This window comes from Hetaerina americana, unplaced genomic scaffold, assembly GCF_022747635.1.
Source record: "Hetaerina americana unplaced genomic scaffold, ioHetAmer1.1.p SCAF_2, whole genome shotgun sequence".
Classification (NCBI taxonomy): Eukaryota; Metazoa; Arthropoda; class Insecta; order Odonata; family Calopterygidae; genus Hetaerina; species Hetaerina americana.
The window spans coordinates 108,885,618-108,905,707 of NW_027286763.1; the positions used below are offsets into that span (position 1 = coordinate 108,885,618).

At 42.0% G+C, this 20,090-nt stretch overlaps 1 protein-coding gene across 2 annotated transcripts in view; it reads left to right on the forward strand.

The window, feature by feature from the left end:
- The window catches only part of LOC139688378 (sphingomyelin phosphodiesterase-like), a 126,436-nt gene that overhangs the window by 21,437 nt on the left and 84,909 nt on the right, over positions 1-20,090 (forward strand). For both annotated transcript variants that reach the window (XM_071585923.1, XM_071585922.1), the window contains exon 2: positions 11,136-11,178. The gene's annotated coding sequence lies outside the window, so the exon portion shown is untranslated. The remainder of the gene's footprint in view (positions 1-11,135; positions 11,179-20,090) is intronic.

The following is a 20,090-nucleotide window of genomic DNA, read 5'->3' on the forward strand; positions in this document are numbered from 1 at the left end:
CTCGTTATTTGTCGATTAAATACAATTTGGCTACAACCTACGCCGTTGTGAGGGTTCCCTTCCTGTATTTAATAAAACAAAATCTTGTCATCCTACCATGACCTATATGAACTTCGGTCCCGGTCCGTTGCGACGCGCATTTTGTCGGTGTTTTCATTCTGTTTCGTTTGTTTGTCGTTGAAAAACAACACCCCTTTCTCCTCCCATGTGCACCACCGCTTCGATGCGAGCAGCGCGCAGGAGTCCCTTTGCCAGGCTTCGCCACCCTCCTTTCCCCACCCCCCTCCTTCCTTCCCCCCATTCTCCCCCCTCTCCCCCGCCCACAACCCGCTCCCATTTCCCCCATAACGGGTCGCGTGACGCCATGGATCGTGAAGGATTCCATTCCTGCCTCCGCGCCCCCCCCCCCACACACTGCTCCCCTCCCAACAACCGTTCCGTTCTTCTCTTTTTCTTTTTTTTTGTTTTCACTCTTGCTCATTTCGTCCCCGTTCGCCTTAAGATGGGGCATCGGTGTGACCAGACATCAGTTATGTCTTAGAAAGAGAACACTCGTCGTAGACGGTGAGAAATCCTTGGTCTCTATTAATCATTGCGGGTCCCAACGAGAAATCTCTCTTGTTTTATTTGGTCCTTAATCTTAATTGGTTTCATATATTGATTGTTCTAATCGTTGTCTCCGAGACCACTGAACGCCAAAAAATGTTATCGTACAATATGTTGTAAAGGATTGAAGCAAGATTTTAAAAATTATAATTAAAAAGGATCTCCCAAAGGTTGTACAATCAATCGGGCATTGACAAATCAGGCCAAAGTGTTATTAAAAATACTTTTATAGCGTAGTAATACATGTCTTTTTTCAATAATGTCGCTGTGAAACACCAAATCTTACATTCACTCAAATGATTCGTGAACTAATGGCTTCTCACTTGAATATTAGAGTGGTCCCACGAAATTTGAGTGATTACTGTTCATTGCATAGCATTTTATATCTTTATATTCGACTCCAATGATTTAGATTTTTCGTTATTGATTTCTCCTTGTCCATCCTTTCGCAGAAATGCATTTTTTAACTTCCGCCCGCTTCAAATGATTCTCCATCTCTTACAGTTAGTTCTGCGATGTCTTGTAACGGTACTTCGCGGAGGTGCCTGGAAATGTTTTAGGGATCCTGGAGGCGTCGTTCGAAAATTGTTTGGGAACCTCTTGCGTATTTTAATATTTTATAACCCTGCAAGCCACCGCTAAGGGTGTGTGGCAGGGGGTAAATACACGCTAGACTACCCTTGATCTGAATCCCCATTTCCCCTTACTGCGGCCGGACAATGCTATTCTTATCCATTATCGTTCGTGTAATCAATCACATTCTAAATCCATTTGTTCTACACTTAATCTCTCTAATTTTATTGATATGATCGCTACTACCGTAGTGCGATAAGGGTAATGATGCATTTTCAATTCCAACCCTGCTAAAGAGACGTCCTTTCAATTCATATGCAAGAGATTTAATCTGTAATTTAACCTTCGCTCCTTTGAGTGATTCCCAGCCTAGCTCCTCTAATAGCTTTGATGCGCTGATGGGTTTCTCATAGCAACGTTTTACAAACCAAGTTCCTCTACGCTGCACGCCGTCCGATTCGGCAATTAATCCAATTTCGTGAGGATCCCATAATACCCTTGCAGCATATTCTAAAAGAGGCCTAACCAGCGGAAGAAAACGTTTCTCTTTGGCTTTTTCATCAATACCTAATGCTCTTCTGGGAAATCCTAATTTTTGTTAGTTTGTCCACGTATTCCCCGTATGTGTTTTATCCAGGAGAGATCGTGAGGAGGGTAACGCCTAGGTATTAATAAAGTCTGCACATTCCATTTCGGTGTTCTCAACGCTCTAGGCATTGAGGGGATTGCTCTTTTTCCAAGAATTCATCACCACGTAATTTTTTGTTTGATTCTAATTGCCAAGTGTCGCATCGGCGTTGTTAAGTATTTAGGTCATCTGATAAAGCTGCTGTGTCTTCAGGATCACGGATATCACGGCAAACCACTGCATCATCGGCAAATAAACGTATCCTACTAGTAACTACGGAGTCAATGTTGTTAACGTAAAGTAGGAATGAAAGAGGTCCGATAACACTTCCCTGGGGAACACCCGAAGTAACTTCTACTGAATTTGAGCTAACTCCATCTATGACTATTCTTTGTTCCCGACCATTCAAACAGTCTTTAATCCAACCCTGGATATTTTTATATTTGCCATGTGCTTCTAGTTGTGCGAGTAGTTTACTATGAGATACTTGGACGAAGGATTTCTTAAAATCTAGAAAAATCGAGTCCACCGGAACATTCCTTTCTCCCAAAGTAAGAATATCACTAACAAAAAGCACAAGTTGTGTCTCGCAGGATCTACCTTTTCGGAAACCTTGCTGATTTTTCATTAATGACTCCTGACTATCTAGGTGTGTCACGATCGAACTAGCAAAAAAATGTTCCATAACCTTGCATGAAATAGATTTGAGGGAAATAGGTATGTAATTGCACGGTTCCTCCCTGTCTCCGTTATTCATTATGTATCATAAGCTATTGACTTGTGTGTAGCGTTGAGCATGGCGCCTCAAGAGTTCTATTCCTAACATCGATCGTAATAAGACAGGCGAAAGAATCGGCCGGGAGTGTGAGAAGTCGGGAGAGCGTGGCAGATTCACTCCCCCCTCCACTCAATCTCTCCGCCGTCAAAGATTGCCTCTTCACTCATAAATTGATCCTGTTGACATGGCATAAGAGTTTACATGAGTGTTTAACATAGATATTATTTTATTTTCGAGATTTAAATCACTGAAACTACTTAAAAAATGTACTATTTTGACTGAATCAATTCTGATTCAATATTTTCACGCGAGGAATGTCGTATTTTTTCTGTGAATTTCCTCATTGTTCTGAGGGATGTCTATGTCGTAGTGGTCAACCAGGAGGGGATATGACTGGCATTTAATGCCATTAGGGCAATCCGCAATAAATCAGGCATGCTGAATCACGTTAAAAAAATACAGCTTAAGCTAAATTTTATTTAAATAAATTGTTAATTTTTCATTTTATGGTTTCTTAATGGCGCGCAAAAGTCTTAAAGAGAGCAAAATATTGTCTTTTAACTTCCAGGGCCAAGTAATTGGAGAGTAAACTTAGAGGCGGTGTATTGTTGATAAAAGAGTTATGATTGGAGGATTGAATTCCTGGCCCGAGATTGAACAAGATCTGTTGTGAAGTAATCAAGAGTTGGAGGAGAATGGATAGTGTTTTATGTGGGTGCATCTTGGTAAAATTTTGGATTTGGCCGGCTTAGTTGCGGGGATTTATGGAAGGGAAAGGATGTGTGGGGTAATTGCTGACTGGGAGGGAAGCGTGGAGTTGAATGGAACGTTTTTATTTTGGTTTTATGGCGGGTTTTCAGGGGAAGGTTTTAGAGGAGGGCCTTGAGATTAAAATAACATTACATTTACGAACATTTTTGACCATTTTAGCTCATCGGTACACTCAAATAAGAGGATTCCGTTTTTGGAATATTTCGGTGGGACAGACAAAGTTTATGAGGATCGGGATGGTTCGGTGGCTAACGTACAGGCTTCCCACCCAGAGGGTCCGGTTCAAATCCTGGATACAACAAATATTTTCCAGTGGTCTCTCGATCCCTACTTGAGGTGCTTTGTGGAGGGCACTTTGAGTGAGTACGCCGTCTGTCGGATGGGACGTAAAACTGCGCGTGACCCCTTGACGCCTTTCGACAATAAGAGTAGACAAATGCCGACGTCTGGGTTTCTTTCCACCCTTAATCCTTTCCTGTCCATTCCTAATGGCGCAAATGACCTCAGCTGTCGGTAGCCTCCCTCAAATACTACTACTACTGTGTATTTTATTCCACGGAAGTCTCACTGATGTGAATAATTAATGACGTATAACTTCCGGAAATGTCAGAGTTCATTAGTGTGTCCCCTTTGCAACCATAAGAGAGAGTCAATGCCCTCCCGAAATTTACGTGGCATACGGTCGCGGAATTCAGTTCGGTCGCCGCCGGGTGAATCGGCAGGGAATGAAAGGCCCGTGGTCCAAAATGCCGCAGTCGACCTTCCCAGAATCCCTCCCACCCCATCCAACCACCACCACCGTGAGCTGCCCCCGGGAGTGTCTTGCTCTCGTCCGCCGTCATTCGCTGCACCCTTCCACCCCACTCTTCACCCTCAACCCCCTCGCTCCAATCCGGTCCTCCATTCTTTTCTCCCGTCGATCGCCGATTCCCTCCCCGCCGAGGCTTCCCGCTTGCCTTGCTGGAACGTCCCTCCTCGGCGCCCTTCCCCCTTGCTGGGCAGGAACCCAGAAGGGCGTGGATTCTTTCAGCTGTCGGTTCGTTTTGGGAGGCGGATCCCGTGTTCCTTAAATGGGTCAAGGGGTTTTGTCTGGTGCGTACGGAGCATATTTACCGGAATTTGGATTCTCCGTTGAAGAAAAGAAAGGGTTTCGTTGTGTCACATGCATTAATTGGACCATTTCGGTCAGGACGGAAGTCCCTGATGAGGAAAGTGCTCATACGTGATTGTAGGAATATCTTGGGAGTATAGTAAGTGGAGTAATTGAATTATTGAAAATGGGGAGAGTTAAGCCGTATCGGGCCGTTACATTTAATTATATGACATAGAGACATTGCTTGTCTATACATTGGTTAACCTTTTTTATGAAAATATACCTCGTGGAAAATTAAAATAAAAAATAACTTCCGTTTGCAATAAATATACAAATACAATTCGTCTCGCCAATAAAATTCTGCATAATAAACCAAGAAAACTTTTTAAAATTACTTGAAGAAGATCCGTGTAAATTGAAAGCGGAAGGAATTGAGCATGGAAAACATTCAATTAAATTTGCTAAAATTTTATTGTGTGTTGAAATAAGTAAGTTTAAAGTAAACTCGCCAAATTTTAAGCTTTCAAACGGATTAGTCAGCATTTTCTGTTGCTTAATTTGTTGAAATGGCTATGGGAATACATTTCGCATTAAAATTTGTGCTTTCAATCCTTTCAAAAAGAAGCATATTTCGTGTGAACGAACGATTGCCAAAGATTCTCACGTCTCTCTCTCTCTCTCCCTCTCTCTCTCCCTCTCTCTCCATATTACAGAATGACCTCTGCATCACCATAGCCACAAATCCCGTCGCATTCTTTGTTATCGAATCATAATTCATGAATTCGAATCAACATTACACGCGTGGGTCGTTCATTAAGTGCTGAGGAAAAAAATAGAAAAACAAATTATTTTTGTAGATTATTAAAAATATTTTCAACATTTTTTTGCGAACGCGTCATTCATCTTGCCGAGTATTTTTCCGCACCTAATTTTTTGTGAAAATTTTAAAACATTGTATCTTGTAATATGGCTGTGGCCTTTACTATTCCGCAAACTTCGATTAATAGATCACTCAAAACCATATCGTGGATTTTGTGGATCGTTTCGAAGGAAGTCACTTCTTCTGGACGTCCGGAACTATGGTCATCATTTATTGGATGTGCAGCCACGATTATACTCACTCACCCAATCTTACTTGAACGGTCGCAAACACAGGAGTAGATTATGTGCCATGAACTTCATTCAACTTGGTTTTAATAGTGTTAAGCCTTTTAAATAGAAGTGTATAATCACCTTAAGGAACTCATTTTTTTCAATTTTTCTAAATAAACAATTTTTTTCTCCTCGAATCGACTGTGAAAATTCAACTACATGATGGCTATTACTGAAACTTCAACAGCAGTCTAGTGAGAGATGAGGCTTACTAAAAGCAAACCTATCTACATCCAAAACTACATATTAGTACCCCGCAAGCCGCTGATAGGGCGTGTGATAGGTCACCACATGTGAAATTGGATAAAAGCGGACGCGAAATCAACGCATCCATGCAAACCTACACTCACAGTGGCGTATATATTCATGCAAAAACCCTTTCAACTTACACGCATTCAAATACACACATGTACTATCAACTAACGTACGCATGCACCTTAGAACATAATAAAAATGTATCCATTAACGCGCTAGCTAGAATTTGAAATGTAAGAAGGCGAAATTCCACCACCAAATGGACATGCACCACATTTCAACCCATACAGATACTGCGATGGGCCATCTCTTGAATTTTTTAAGGAGTTATTCAGTGACACACGTATGTTTGAGCATAAGATTTGGGGATGCAATTCACAGATATAATCTTTCGCATCTCATTCGTCCATTCTAAGTAATCTAAGATATGACGTCAATATTTATGGAGAGGAAAGACTTCATTTGTTGGAACGGATTGATTTCGTCCCAGTGAGGCCCATGAGTTCATATTTTGGACTTATTGTTTTTCCTCTGGGTTTCGACTTTTACCGACTCCACAGAAACCAGAGGAGATCTCTTTTGTTTGAACCACGTAATGCCGTCGACGGGGCTTGGTTTCTTCCCCGGCGGGCCATGCTTCTTTGGGTTCGCTCTCACCGTTGTCTTCAACCAGAAACGGTACCGACTTGTGTCTCGCAGCTAATTTTCCGCCATCCGTCGTTTAATCCGTTCGCGTGGTCTATTCATGATGAAATGGACGGATTGGTCGTGGGGAAGTGGACTAAGCCGATAGCATTAATTTTGCCTTCGTTCTATCTGTTCACCACTCTCCCAGCGATTTGACGACTGGAAATCTGCTGCTAGGCGTTTGAGCAAATGCTAGGATGTTCGCACGGCTTAGTTTTGAGTAAAGTTAGAATTCACAGGCATCGATGCGACAGACGAATGGTCCTTCGCACCATTCGTCGGTTCTTCACCGATGATTTGCTTGACTTGTGCACCCTTCCATGCGAACGTGCCCAGTTCGGCGAGGTTTAGCGGATCGCCGTGAAAATGGATCAAGTACTGGATGTGAAAGTCAGGGAATGAAGCGTTTCAGAATTTGCAGGGCTTTCCTCGCTGCTTGTTCGGAGTGGAGAGAGGGCATGATAACGTTTCCAAGTGAACCCTTAACTCTTACTTCGTCACCCGAGGAACCCCATCCGTGGGCTCACTTGCTTCCTGCGGGCATGCCTGGAAAATGAAGATATGTCGACCCGTTCGCGTGGTTCGCATTTCATTTGTTTCGCTTTTGCTTGCTCCAGAAATGTTGTTCATAGTTATTGCTTTGATTGTTCACCACTTTTCCAACTCAGTGCTTGCGTTGAGTTTGCGTCCTTAATGTAGGGCATACTTATAATTTGCGGCACATTAATTATTTCATCCATGCGTGTGTGATTGAGCTGGTTCGAGCCTGACTACGTGGTTTTGCCAGCTATTTTCATTCAGTCCGAGCAAATAAAAAATGAAATAATTAATTCATTAATTATTACGTCTTAGCATGCAGGAATGGTTTTTAGCTTCTGTTTTGGTGGATCGCGATGGATATCAATTTATGATCGTCTTGATTTGATGTACCCTAGGGTTTAAATTTGCACTTAAGGTTCATTCGTGGCATATTTCGTTACTTTGAAATCAATCACAATTGCGTTGGTATAAATATTTGCTGTGGTGTTATATGTATTTCCATGTGATTAAATATCATATGTTTGCAATTACACATTGCCTTATTTTATTTTGAATTATTGACCTCCTGTCTTCTGTAAAGTGTAGCTTGTAAAATTATGGGCACTTTTCAAATTGGGGGCGAAATATTTCCTGAATTCAATTCTTGATGGTAAAATGGCTGCAAAAAATTAAATCCGTTTGCAACGTTTATCGTTGCATTGATTTTGTCGTTAAAGATCAAGTTGTTTATTTATTAATCAATTTACCTTAACATCTGAAATACTCGTATAGTTACCCATTCCAATCAACGTTTTTTGGGCGTTAGAAGAGATTGAATCCATAAGGATCCATTTTAAAAGCGCCCACTTTAAGGAAATATTAAGCAATACTTGGCGCAGGAAGCCCATTTTTCAATAAGACCAACCGATGAAACGTACTTGAAGAAAGGATGCTACCCTGAAGTTTTCAGAATGTCTGTAATTAAGTGACCCCGATGATGTAGCATGCGTAGCGAATAATGCGAGTCAAATTAAAACTCGTGTAAGTATTGTAACAGTAAATTCCCCCGCAGACTCGTGGATTCCTGGTCCAGCGAAGATGGAGAAGTTCCCTCTGGTTTAGGAGAGAAAGGAGGCGTATTTAAGAGTGGCTAACTTAAGTGCCAGTTTAAATCCTTCTCTTGCCTTCTTTTCCTGACATGCGTCGTATTTGCCCGCAGAGGAGATAATAGTTGGTTGCTGACCTCGACTATCTGCGAAAGAAAGATGCTGAGTGCGCAGTACGCGCAATGACGCGCATTGCGAAGTGCAATAAAGTTTTACTCACATATTGGTCATTTTTGGGCACGTCATTGTGCCATGTGTTTAAAGGTCTAAGTGAATTAATGGTGAATTTATATGCAAATCAAAATTAAATGAAAACTAGACCATTTTCGTAGAAAGCTCTCCAGAAAATGTGTCTCAGAATTGGATCGTTTAATGGAGGCATAATTAAATTAATTAGGTGCAGGTAATAATCAGAAAGGTAGGAATAATTGGAACTTTAAACAGTCAGCAATTAAACGGTCGAGTGAGCGCAAAGATTGATAACAGATGTCTCTCGGCGGCATCATTGTGTATGGGCCAGTTTGGATGAAGTTTGATATTTAATTCGGGCTATAAATCCTTGCTTGATTGCAGTTATAATTAAAGATGGTTTTTCGAGCCTCGCGAACGAGGACTTAATTGCCTTCTTGTTTCCAATTAGCGATCCGTTCAAAGTGAATACCATTATTCATAGGAATATTCGTGGTCTTTGGAATTCTCGCTAAACCCTTGCGAATGCCGGTTTCCGGAATGCCAAATCAAATGGCTGCCAAAGCGTAGTTCATGTATATTGATAAATTTATCGAGTTAATATTTGGCTTCATATGATATGTTTAGTAATTATTTATAATGGCGAAATTATTCTGATAAAGTGAGTACGAACAGCTCATTTAAGTAATCATACTGAGTTTTTTAAACCGAGAAATGTTCAATAGAGGATGGAAATATATTTTAGATGAAAAAATACGTCATCTGCCCAATAAACACGCGAACTGTTGCAATCTGGTGGTAATGACGCGGACTAAAGCCCAGCTCACTGGCGGCGCTAGTTGCCTGAGACCCAATGAGCCGTACGTTCTTGGCGGATCGTCGAGCTGTGCGTATGGTGCCAGTTATGTTCGTTTCTGTTGTCCTTGTTTTTACTGTTTGTCGAAAGTGGAACTTGACGAAATCACGGAGCAACGAATCAACATCAAATTTTTTGATGAAGTACGGTAGAAGTTATCAAGAAATTACTGAAATGTTGACAGCTGTTTACGGTGATAATGCTCTGAATAAAACATCCGTTTTCAAGTGGATTAAGCGTGTTAAAGATGGCCGACAAGACACCACGGATGATGCAAGGCCGGGACGACCTTCAACCACCTGTGTTGACGACAACATTGATCGTGTGCGGTCCCTTGTCCTTCCCAATCGTCGAAAAACTGTCCGAATCTTGATGGTTGATGAACTGAATTAGGAAAATCAACAGTGTACACTACAAATTTTAACCGAACACGATGGATTGATCCTTCACCATGACAATGCACATTCAGCATTGATTGTTCGACAGTTTCTGGCAAAATAATTCAATCACCTTGATCCTTGACCGTCCTCCTTATTCGCCAGATCTCGCCCCCCCCTGCGACTTTTTCCTGTTCCCAACAATGTCATTAAGGGCCATATCATTGGGAAGATGTGGAAGACACAGCAAAGCAAGAAACGACGAGAAAACTAAAAAGCCTAACTGTCAAAAGGACTTCAACAAGGGTGCTTTGAACAGTGTATGAAAAGAAGATGGAATAAGAAGGCATAGCAACGAATGGAGAGTAATTTGAAGGGGACAAAATCGACGTAGACTAAATTTTGCAAAATCAAGTTTTTATGGCCTCAGTTCGCGGATAATTTATTGCACAGATCTCGTACTTTAAGAAGTTTTACGTAAATTTCATGGCACATGGATGCTATCGCTGTCCATGAGAGGCCTAATTTCATTATGATCCCCACACTTGCGGTGTTTTTATGGATTTAACAGTACTGATCACCCTTTACGGCATCATACGAAATTTATAATACATTGCTACGCACTCTTAATGCTCCAATTCTTCTGTGGCATGCATTTCATGCCAAATAGAGCTTGAATTTATATTAATATGTGTCGGTTTCACTGCCGACTTACTCTTTTTACCATTCGTGCTACCGTATCCATTACTGCCTCTTTCGTCTCTGATAAATTCATGTAACGGTATTTAAGTGTAAAATATTTCTCTATACATGCTAGACAAGCTGCTAATAGTAAGAAGAACATTAAAATAGGGATTAGATGAAAGAATCACAGCATTATGGGTTACTTAGAAATTGAAACAAGAGAAATAGTTTTTTCTCCTAGCGCGGTCGCTTGGAGTCGTTCTTATCATTCAATGATTCATCATTCATCGGGAAAATTGACGTCCTCAATCCATCCGTTCCGCTCTTGATCTCTTGAACGTTGCGTCTAGTGGGAAGCGGTTCACCCTCGCGCAGTCACCCTTGGGGGACCTGAGTGCCATGGCATGACGAGGAGGGTCCCTGTTTCGTTGTTGGTCGAAATCCTTTACTTTGTGTCAAGGGTTTTTGCATGGATGTATTTCATGTTTTGTTTGTGGCATTTGCATAAATTTGCGGCTTTTGCATGCGGTTTTTTTCTGAATTACGGGTGCTACTCTAACAAATCCCCCCCCCCCCCGCCATACACCCTTCGGCGGCTAGCCGGGGTATTAAGTAGATGTAGATGTGTTCCACAATATTATTTGCTCGCGTATTCTTCACCTCCCCCGCCCACGAATGGGATGGCTGTAGGGGTCATGTGGGGTCACAGAAAAGGCTTCCTCGCTCTCTCGCCTCTTGTTCTCTTATCCCTCCCTCTTTACCTTCCATTACTTCGGTCGAAAGTTCAACTCTCACCCACTTCAACGGTGCCCATGGGAAAATTGACTGTACTCAATTGTTCATTCTTGTTCTGTGTTCCAGAAACCTTGCTGCCAGTGCGGTCACTCCGAAGGATCCGATTAAGGTAAGGAGCGATATCATCCACCCACAGCAGCCCACCTGGGATTGGCCCCTGAGAGGACAGTGGGAGTGGTGGCATCTATCGTGATATTAGCGGATATTAGCTTTCATACTTGGGACAGAAATAGTCCATTAAGGGAATTCGATGGTTATTAGTATTAATAATTTTGCTGTCGTAGTTTTCATTGGTAGCATTGATTCGTATGAATACGTATTTTCTTATTATGTACCACTCACACATATTCATGATATTCATCGCAAGTTGGCTCGTTCGATCTGCGTGGACGGGTAGCGATCCAATCGGCGTTTCCGAATTGGAATTCTAACGGAAGGACTCTTTTAAGATATATTGGTGATGACTGGTTACTTTTTCGCCTAGAATTTGGAAGGGTATTTAGTGATGATCTCCATGTTGGTTGTTTCTCGTCGGTACTTATAGGTCTAGGCTTACAGCGCAGAGGTTAATAAAAACTGACGTCCATCCGTTTCCACAGTTTGGAGAGCACTGAGACCGGTATTGTGGCGAAGCATAGCGTTCCTCCCCCCCCCCCCCCAACCTACTCCTAGTAGTTTGATACCACTCCAACCAATAGGAGCGGCGCGGGATATTCAACTGCATTACTTTTGAAACGCACCCTGTATCAGAGATGAAACTAGGAAGTGAATTTCGCAATGCTGTTCAGTGAAGGCATTTACAATCTCATTACTCTGAAATTTGTATAAGTCTTGCTCAATATCAAAACCTAATTACCTAATTTTTTTTAAATATAAGATAAAGTGGACAATTATTTTAGTCAAGGTTGAATTGATAAAATGCCACCTGCACTCGAATACTGTTTTTCGAGTGTCAGTGCTTTCGACGTACTCAACGAGTATCTTTTCACATTAAATATTGAAATAAAATTTGAGGAAAGACATAGTTTCGTGACTTCCGAGTCGAGACGGATTCCTTCGACCTATGTTTCGAATGAGGAATACTTGTTTTGTTCTCTTTTCTCTGTTAAAAAGAGTTCCCTCGGTCTTTAAATGCTGGAATTTACTCAATTAATGCCAACAGTTTCTTTGCTGTGCTTTGGTTCGAAGCAATTGGAATACCCGGCGTTAGGAAATCTTTCTTTTTGTTTCCATTAGTGATTCCGAGAAATTGCATGCCTACTTTGTGGTCCTGAATGGTATGATAGGGTCACGATGCCATTCGCATCCGCAAGTATTGTAAGGAAAAAGCATAGTTTAAACGTGAAAAATGTTCTTTTTAAGTGGTACATTTGACATTAGAAACGCAAATGAGATAGAAGAAAAACGCTTTGCACCAAATAGATTATCTTAAGACTTCAAACTAAGGTTATCCGCCACTAGACTACATTTTTGGAGACTCTCTCCAAGACTCCACACTTGTTATTTGTACTCTTTTATCTCGGTGATGGTGAATCATTCCGTTGTCTAATAATTCATACTGTTCTCGTGTTCATGGTCAGGGAAACCTGACGCACTCTTCATCTCATCTACACCTACATAATACCCCGCGAGGTGCCGCAAGGGCGTGTGGCGGGGGGTGTTAGGTAAAAGGGAACAAAACCACATTCAAAATCAACACATACATGCAAACCTATACCCACAGTGGCGCATACATTCATGCAAAAATCCTTTCATTCTACACTCATGTAAATACACATTATATCATCGAACAAATAATTGCACTTTAGGATGCAGTTAGAAAATTATCCAATAACGTGCTAATTAATATATACACTTCGGTGCTATGTGCCAAAAATTGGAACGATTCCATGCTCACGGACCCGAAGTGATTCTCGCTGGATGCTCATCTAATGAACCCTTTCGCATCCGATGCCTAACTGGAGCGAGACATTATTAGCGAGAAGTTTTTAGTGCGTCTGTGATAACGGGCGGAAAGGGGAAACGTCTCACAACGTTTAACGGGGGAATGTCAATTGAGAGTCTCCCTGCGTTTGGCCCAGTCCTGGTGTATTTCACGGCCAAAGCCAGCGTCCCGAAGTGGACTTCTTTTTTGAGTTGTTGGCAGGATGCAGGTTACCTCATTCGCCCCGAAGCTAAGGGTCTAAGTCCGCTTTGGGCGCTCTCCTTTGCAGTCCACCACTTTTCGAAAGTGCGCGCAGGAGGCAGAGAAGCCACGAGAATTCCCGAAGGCGGCTTGCTCCCCCGGGTAGTGTGGCGTCCATGTTTTGCCTCAGTTTCCACCCTCGACCACTGGAATGGGGGCGGAGATGGTAATATTATTTTCGGTCGTGAGACAGGTTCCCATCGCCTGCTGATAACAGTCGATGGCACAGTTTTCATTTAAATATGTCGATGGGGCAAATATTTAAAAAAAAATAAAATACCCCGTAGACAGTTGAAGTCGTTTCCGATTCTCCACGGCATTCCTCGGCGTCTCTGGGAGGCGTAATCGTTTGCCACTGGTCCAGTTTGAAATAATTCTCTTGTAAAACTTTCCCCCTCAGCTTTGTCCCCTAATGCTGGCGAGTCATCTTATCGCGAGTGAAATACGGGTTCTGTCCAGCAAATACCTGAACTGAGGTCATTAATAATTTTATTTTGCAAAATTTAGTCTAAATCGATTTTGTCCCCTTCTTCAAAGTACTCTCCACTCGTTGCTAGTATGCACTTCTTATTGCATCTCCTTTTCAACTGTTTGAAGCACCCTTGTTGAAGTCCTTTTGACAGTTGGGCTCTTTAGTGTTCTCTTCGTTTCTTGCTTTGTTGTGTCTTCCACATCTTTCCAGTGATGTGTCCCCTCATCACATTTTTGCATTTTGGGGAATGAGAAAAAGTCACCCGGGGGCGAGATCTGGCAAATAAAGGGGATGGTCAAGGAAGGTGATTCAATTTTTTGCCAGAAACAACGGCGAATAATCTATGCTGAATGTGCAGGTGCGTTGTCATGGTGAAGGATCCATCCATTATGTTCTGTTAAAATAGTTTGCACTGTTGATTTTCCTAAATTCAGTTCATCAGCTATTAATCGGACAGGTTTTCGACGATGGATAAGGACAAGGGGCCGCACACGATCAATGCTGTCGTCAACACAGGTTGATGACGACAAAGGTTGACGACCAGTATGACAAGAAACATGGGCTTGTTTTATTTTTTTCATTTTCCTAATGCCATTGGGTTAATGAGCCATTTGAAACTCGATGAAAACATAAACATGATCTACTTCATTATGCCTTCTCACCATGATATAGAACTTTAATTATTCCTGTTTTTGTAGTGTTTCCATTTGACACACGATTAATTTTTACCATTTTTTATCCTTCAGGGGTAAAACATATCGTTTAATGTTACGATATTGATGACAACTTTTATAATATCGTATGGTATAATACTGCTAGAAAATTGCATTTGCCAATACAAGAGGGCGATTCGAAAAGTAAGGTCTGCTATTTTTTTTAATGGAAAATCGAATTTATTGTCAACTTTGCGTACATCGTTGGAAAGGTTGAGAATTTAGCTATTTTTCTACATAGTCGCTTTGAAGATCAATCACTTTTTGCATCCTAATATACAGCCTTTTAATACCGGCATCGTATCTTTCTCCCGCCGCGTCGCGAAGCCAACTCACGACTGCTTCTCCGATATAAATTCATCGCCATTTAGTAGAAGTGTACGGTGAGAAGGTTATGGAAATCAAAAAGGTGCGGAAGTGGTGCAGGGAGTTTTTTGATGGCCGGGAAAACGTCCACGATGAGCAGCGGTCGGGGCGGCCGAGTTTGCCGGAATCAACGGTGGCTCCAATTGACGAGATGGTGCGCATTAACCGGAGAATTACCCTTCATGAGGTAAAGGAAGGCCTTAATCAAGAGAGTGGCTACTTCTCCGTGCAGAATATTGTATCGGAGGTCCTCAGTTACAACAAGAAAGTGTCTCACCAAAGGAGTGTGTTTGCATCATGGCAATGCACGTCCACATGTGTCACATCAAACGACCACCCTGTTCAATAAATTCAGTTGGGATATCATCGACCACCCTCCTTACAGCCCGGACGTTGCCCCCAGCGACTACCACTTGTTTCCCGCTCTCAAAAAACACCTTGGAGGACAGAAATTCAAGTGAGACGAGGAAGTGCCAGAAGCAGTCGTCAGTTGGCTTCGTGACGCGGCGGGAGAAAGGTACGACGCCGGTATTAAAAAGGTGGTTAAAAGGATGCAAAAAGTCATTGATCGTCAAGGCGACAATGTAGAAAAAGAGCTAAATGCTCAACCTTTCCTACGAGGTACAAAAAGTTTAGAATACATTTGATTTTACATAAAAAATTAGGAGACCTTACTTTTCTAATCGCCCTCGTATTTATATTTGTCAGTAAAAAATAATGGGGATGAGAAAAAATCATCAAACACTGCTGATCTCATTGACACATGAGATTTGATTCATTCGATAAGGTTTTGCAACTAGGTCCCATTTTACGTGGTACTTTAATTTACGCCGGCAAGCGTATATCCTTGAGATAAAATAGATATGTGGGGAATAAAATGTTTCGTGTAGTTACGTATTGTGGGAGTGACCATGCTCCAAAACACCTTTTTATCCAAGGACACAAAACCTCGGTGTAGCTCGCATCAATATATTGATGTAGAAAATATTTATACGCAGTTGTTGCGAGGTGTACAGCCGACCTCTTCTGTAAATCATAAACCTCGGATCTGTAAATATTAAATAACCAACGCCGTGTGAAATTTTCTCCTGAAACTATCGTTCGGAAGTGAAAGAGGAATGATGAATCGGGATTCGAACCCGGATAAAGTGATGCTCCGCCCGTTACACTAACCCCAATGCGAGCGAGCATTGGGCTGCGATGAATCACGGCCCTGATTCGCGCGTATTCGCATTAGTGAAGCGACGCAGCATTGGTCCGCTCGCGTTGGTTCAGATCCGAAATCCTTCCTTCCAGGAATGTGACCTACCTCACCGGTGAATCTTCGAAGGTCGTCTCGAATCAGGGACACACATACATCATGGGCCGCGCACACGCCGAAGGTATTAAATGGAGGTGGTAACTCGTAAGATTTTCCGAGAAATTCAATAAGCGCATAACGAAGGAAACATTCGGTCGGGGAAACCGCTTGTGTTGCGGCCTAGTTCCTTACCACTCATCACGTCTGCGTCATCTGCGCGCCGAAGACGCACGGAATGAAGTGATCTTTCTCTTATCGAGCGATTCTTTCCAGAGGACATTTATTTAACTATTGCTATCGACCCCATTACTCAACCCATCCTATCCTAGTTAAGTTTTTTTTTTCGATTTTCCGACTTGATGTCATTTTCAATGATTGTGAGAATCGCTGTGGTATCGTCTAATCCTCTCTTGTTGTTATTATACAAACCATCTTAACGCAAGCATTGGAGCCATTTTTACTGGTGTGCCATTTCAATGTTCTCGTTTCGTTATCCGGATTAAATTAAAATGAAACGTACTCGTGGCCCACGCATTAAAAAATTCCAAGAAACTGCGAGAGAGCAGCACATTTTTAACGGAGTCATCCGCTACGAATATACGCATTACAATGCAACGATTTCTGAGTGTAAAAATCGTAAAAAAAAGTGCTCATAAACAGTTGTAGCACTTATCAACAGTTTTTTGAATGATATCATGTAAAGCAAAACTGAACGCTCATTACTCCTTATTGCGCATTTTCCGATGAGCATTACTCTGGTGGCTTTTTCCGCAGCGTTATGGGTACGTGAAGAAAATCCACTGAGTGATACTGGATGATCGTCGACTGAAAGTGCGCGAGCTAGCAGACATAGTAGGCATTTCAAAAAGTGCGGTGCATCGCATGTTAACTGAAAATTTGGACATGAGAAAGCTGTGTGCAAGATGGGTATCGCATTTGCTCACACTCGAGCAAAACCAGTGTCGTGAATATGTTTCAATTGAGTACATAGTAGTTTCACAGCAACAAAGCAGAATATTTATTACAGAAAGGGTATCAAACTTATTGAACATCGCTGGGAAAAGTGTATAGACCTGGAAGGAGTTTGTGTTGAAATATATATTCCTTTTTTCCAGAATTTTTGTGTTTGCTTTGGGTCGGATACTTTCGGGATTAGCCTCGTAGTGCGACCTACAGATCTCGAAAGAGATCATAAGTCACGGTTCCCGCCCTACGGCGTGTGCCGCCTTCGACCCCGGCCCGAGCCACGCGGAGACGAGTCGTGTCGTGGGCGGTTTTAAGTATTCCACCCGCTGGCCTCATTCAAGCGGAAGACGACGCCGCACCGGGGGGGGGGGTTGGGAGCCCCGCCCCCAAGATGGGGAGGGGGAGGATGGAGGGAGGGGGCGCGGACGACGGGAGAACGTGGCGGAGCAGTGGGATGCTCAGATTGCGAGTTCCCATTTGGCACCGGCCGGGCACTCCTCTGAGGAGATTCGCGCGATGTTTACCCGCCAACCCCGAAGATTCGTATTCTCTCGCTCTGGCCAATCGCGTTACTCGATGTTGCCGTGGTCCGGTCTGGTGACCGTAGGGTCCTAGGATATGACCGATATATGTGTATACTCTAAACAAAGCCGAATTTTTTCGGGCCCGGGGTTTTTCCTGGGGATCCCATTCCTGAAAGAACTCAACCACTGGGAATCGGTCCGCTATTGTTCTTTTTCTACAGAAATTGCATCGAGTCTCTGGTGTCCAGTAAACTTCGTCTATTTGCTGACGATGCCGTGGTATTTGGGGAAATATCCAGTCATGAAGATAGAGAGTATCATTACTTAACGACCTAAGTGCAATTCAAATTTGGTGCGAGGCATTGGAGTTAGAATTGAATTTGAATAAATGTTTGTCGATAAATATATGGAGGAAACGTACGTCGCCCTAAAACACTTAACACTGTAGAGGGAACCAAAATCACACGCGTGGAATCGGCAAAATACTTAATGTGCGACAGTAATTACGGATAAGTTCATGGGAAAATATATTCGTGTAATTTGCAGAATAGCTAATAAAAGGTTAGGATTCATAGAAAGAATACTTCGGAGTTGTAATTAAAGGGTCAAGGAATTTTGGGATTCCACGGTAGTTAGGCCTTACCTAGAGTATGTTGCGGGTGCATGAGATTCTCATGAAATAGGCTTAATTTTGAAACTAGATCGAGTGCAACGAAGAGCAGCCAGGATTGTGAAAAGTTTTAATGGATAAGGTAGTGGTGTGTAAGGTTGATTGTTCGCCAATTTCGGGCAAAAAATTCAATCACCTTGATCTTTGATAATCCTCCTTATTCGCCAGATCTCGCCCCCCCCCCCCTGCGACTGTTTCCCATTCCCCCAAAATACAAAAATGCGATGAGGGGACATCACTGGGAAGATGTGGAAGACACAATAAAACAAGAAACGACGTGGCCCAAAATTAAAAAGCCCAACTGCCGAGGACTGCCAAGGGTACTGTAAACAGTGGAAAAGAAGATGGAATAAGTGCGTAGTAACGAATGGAGAGTATTTTGAAGGGGACAAAATCGAAGGAGACCAAATTTTGCAAAGTTTTGATGGCCTCAGTTCGCGTATTTATTGGACAGACCTCGTAATGTTTTGATAAAAAAGGTAGTTTCAAAAAGCTTTTACATAAAAATAATGTTATTCACGTGCTCCTGTCCTCAATGAATACTTCGATTTCTCATAGGATGACTACCCGAGCGGTGAACAAGACTGCAAAGCAGTGGAAGAAACCCGAGGATTGTTCGATTCGTGTTCCTCGTGTCCGCCTTACGCAGTGTTCGCCGTTTTAAATCGTTCCTTCAGCATTTGGTCGACCTCCTCTCTGTTCTGACTTAGTTATGCGAGGTGCAGTTCTAGCGTATGAAAGCAAAACTGTCAGCAAAAGCACACCAGCAAGAATTTCTCTCCCTTTCACGTTAGAATTTAATTGGTCGCGATAGAATTGTGAGCGTCCACCTGCCTCATCAAAGTTAGAACCTTTCGTGACGTAGAAATTTGTACTTAATCTACAAATTCCGTCGTTTAAAGAAGATTGATCACTATATTCGACCCAAAAGATATCTTTTTGAATCTTTTATCTGGCTGTAAACCCATAATGTGAAAGAGATTAATGTTCTATTTTAGATCTATAAGAGAGGTAGTCGTCAGAGATATTTGTTTGCCAATATATGCTATTTTTTCACATTTCTATATATATTTTCATGAAAAAAATATGTTAAGTCATAAAAAAATAAGAATAAAATATTTCTTGTGTCGAAAACTATTAAAGAAGACGCTTCCAATGGCGCTTTAAAAAAAACAAAAATAAAGAAAAGCAATAAAAATATTTTCGACCGGATGAAATTACGCAGTGCCTTAAAGAAAGCAATCATATTGTTAGTTGTTTCGAAATGAATAAGAGGCCGCTCTGATGATAAGATCGAACGATAAATGCCAAGATTATACGAGGCATAACGACTTCAATATTTTAAGCAGCTTGCCATTTTCTTAGATTGTTTGCGTAGCATATGTATATTTCTGATACAAAAATTACTGAACTGTTAAAGACGCAGCCAATGTCATCCTTTTCTGCGGCAGAGTGATCGTAGACGTCGTTAATATATTTTGCGAAGGTGATTTTATCGTCTCGCAGCACGTAATGCGTTTCACAGTGGCAAAGGATGGGACTCCATCGCCAAAAGTGGAAGTAAGTTGATCGATGCACTCCTGTCTAGATAATCCTCGTTGAAAGTCGTAAAAAATCATCGAACGAAATTGTTCGCGAGTTAACTCCATTTTGTCGCTAGGACAAAATTTTCGAGTCACTGTAAAAAACACAAGCTATGAACAAACGACGAAATGTTCTGAAGAAAGTTAGCGTTAAAAGGGTCAAACTTTCAGATAGAAACGTCAGATGGTACCTAGTGTTGTCAAGGAACAAAACATAAATAGAAACCCTGGTATACATCTCC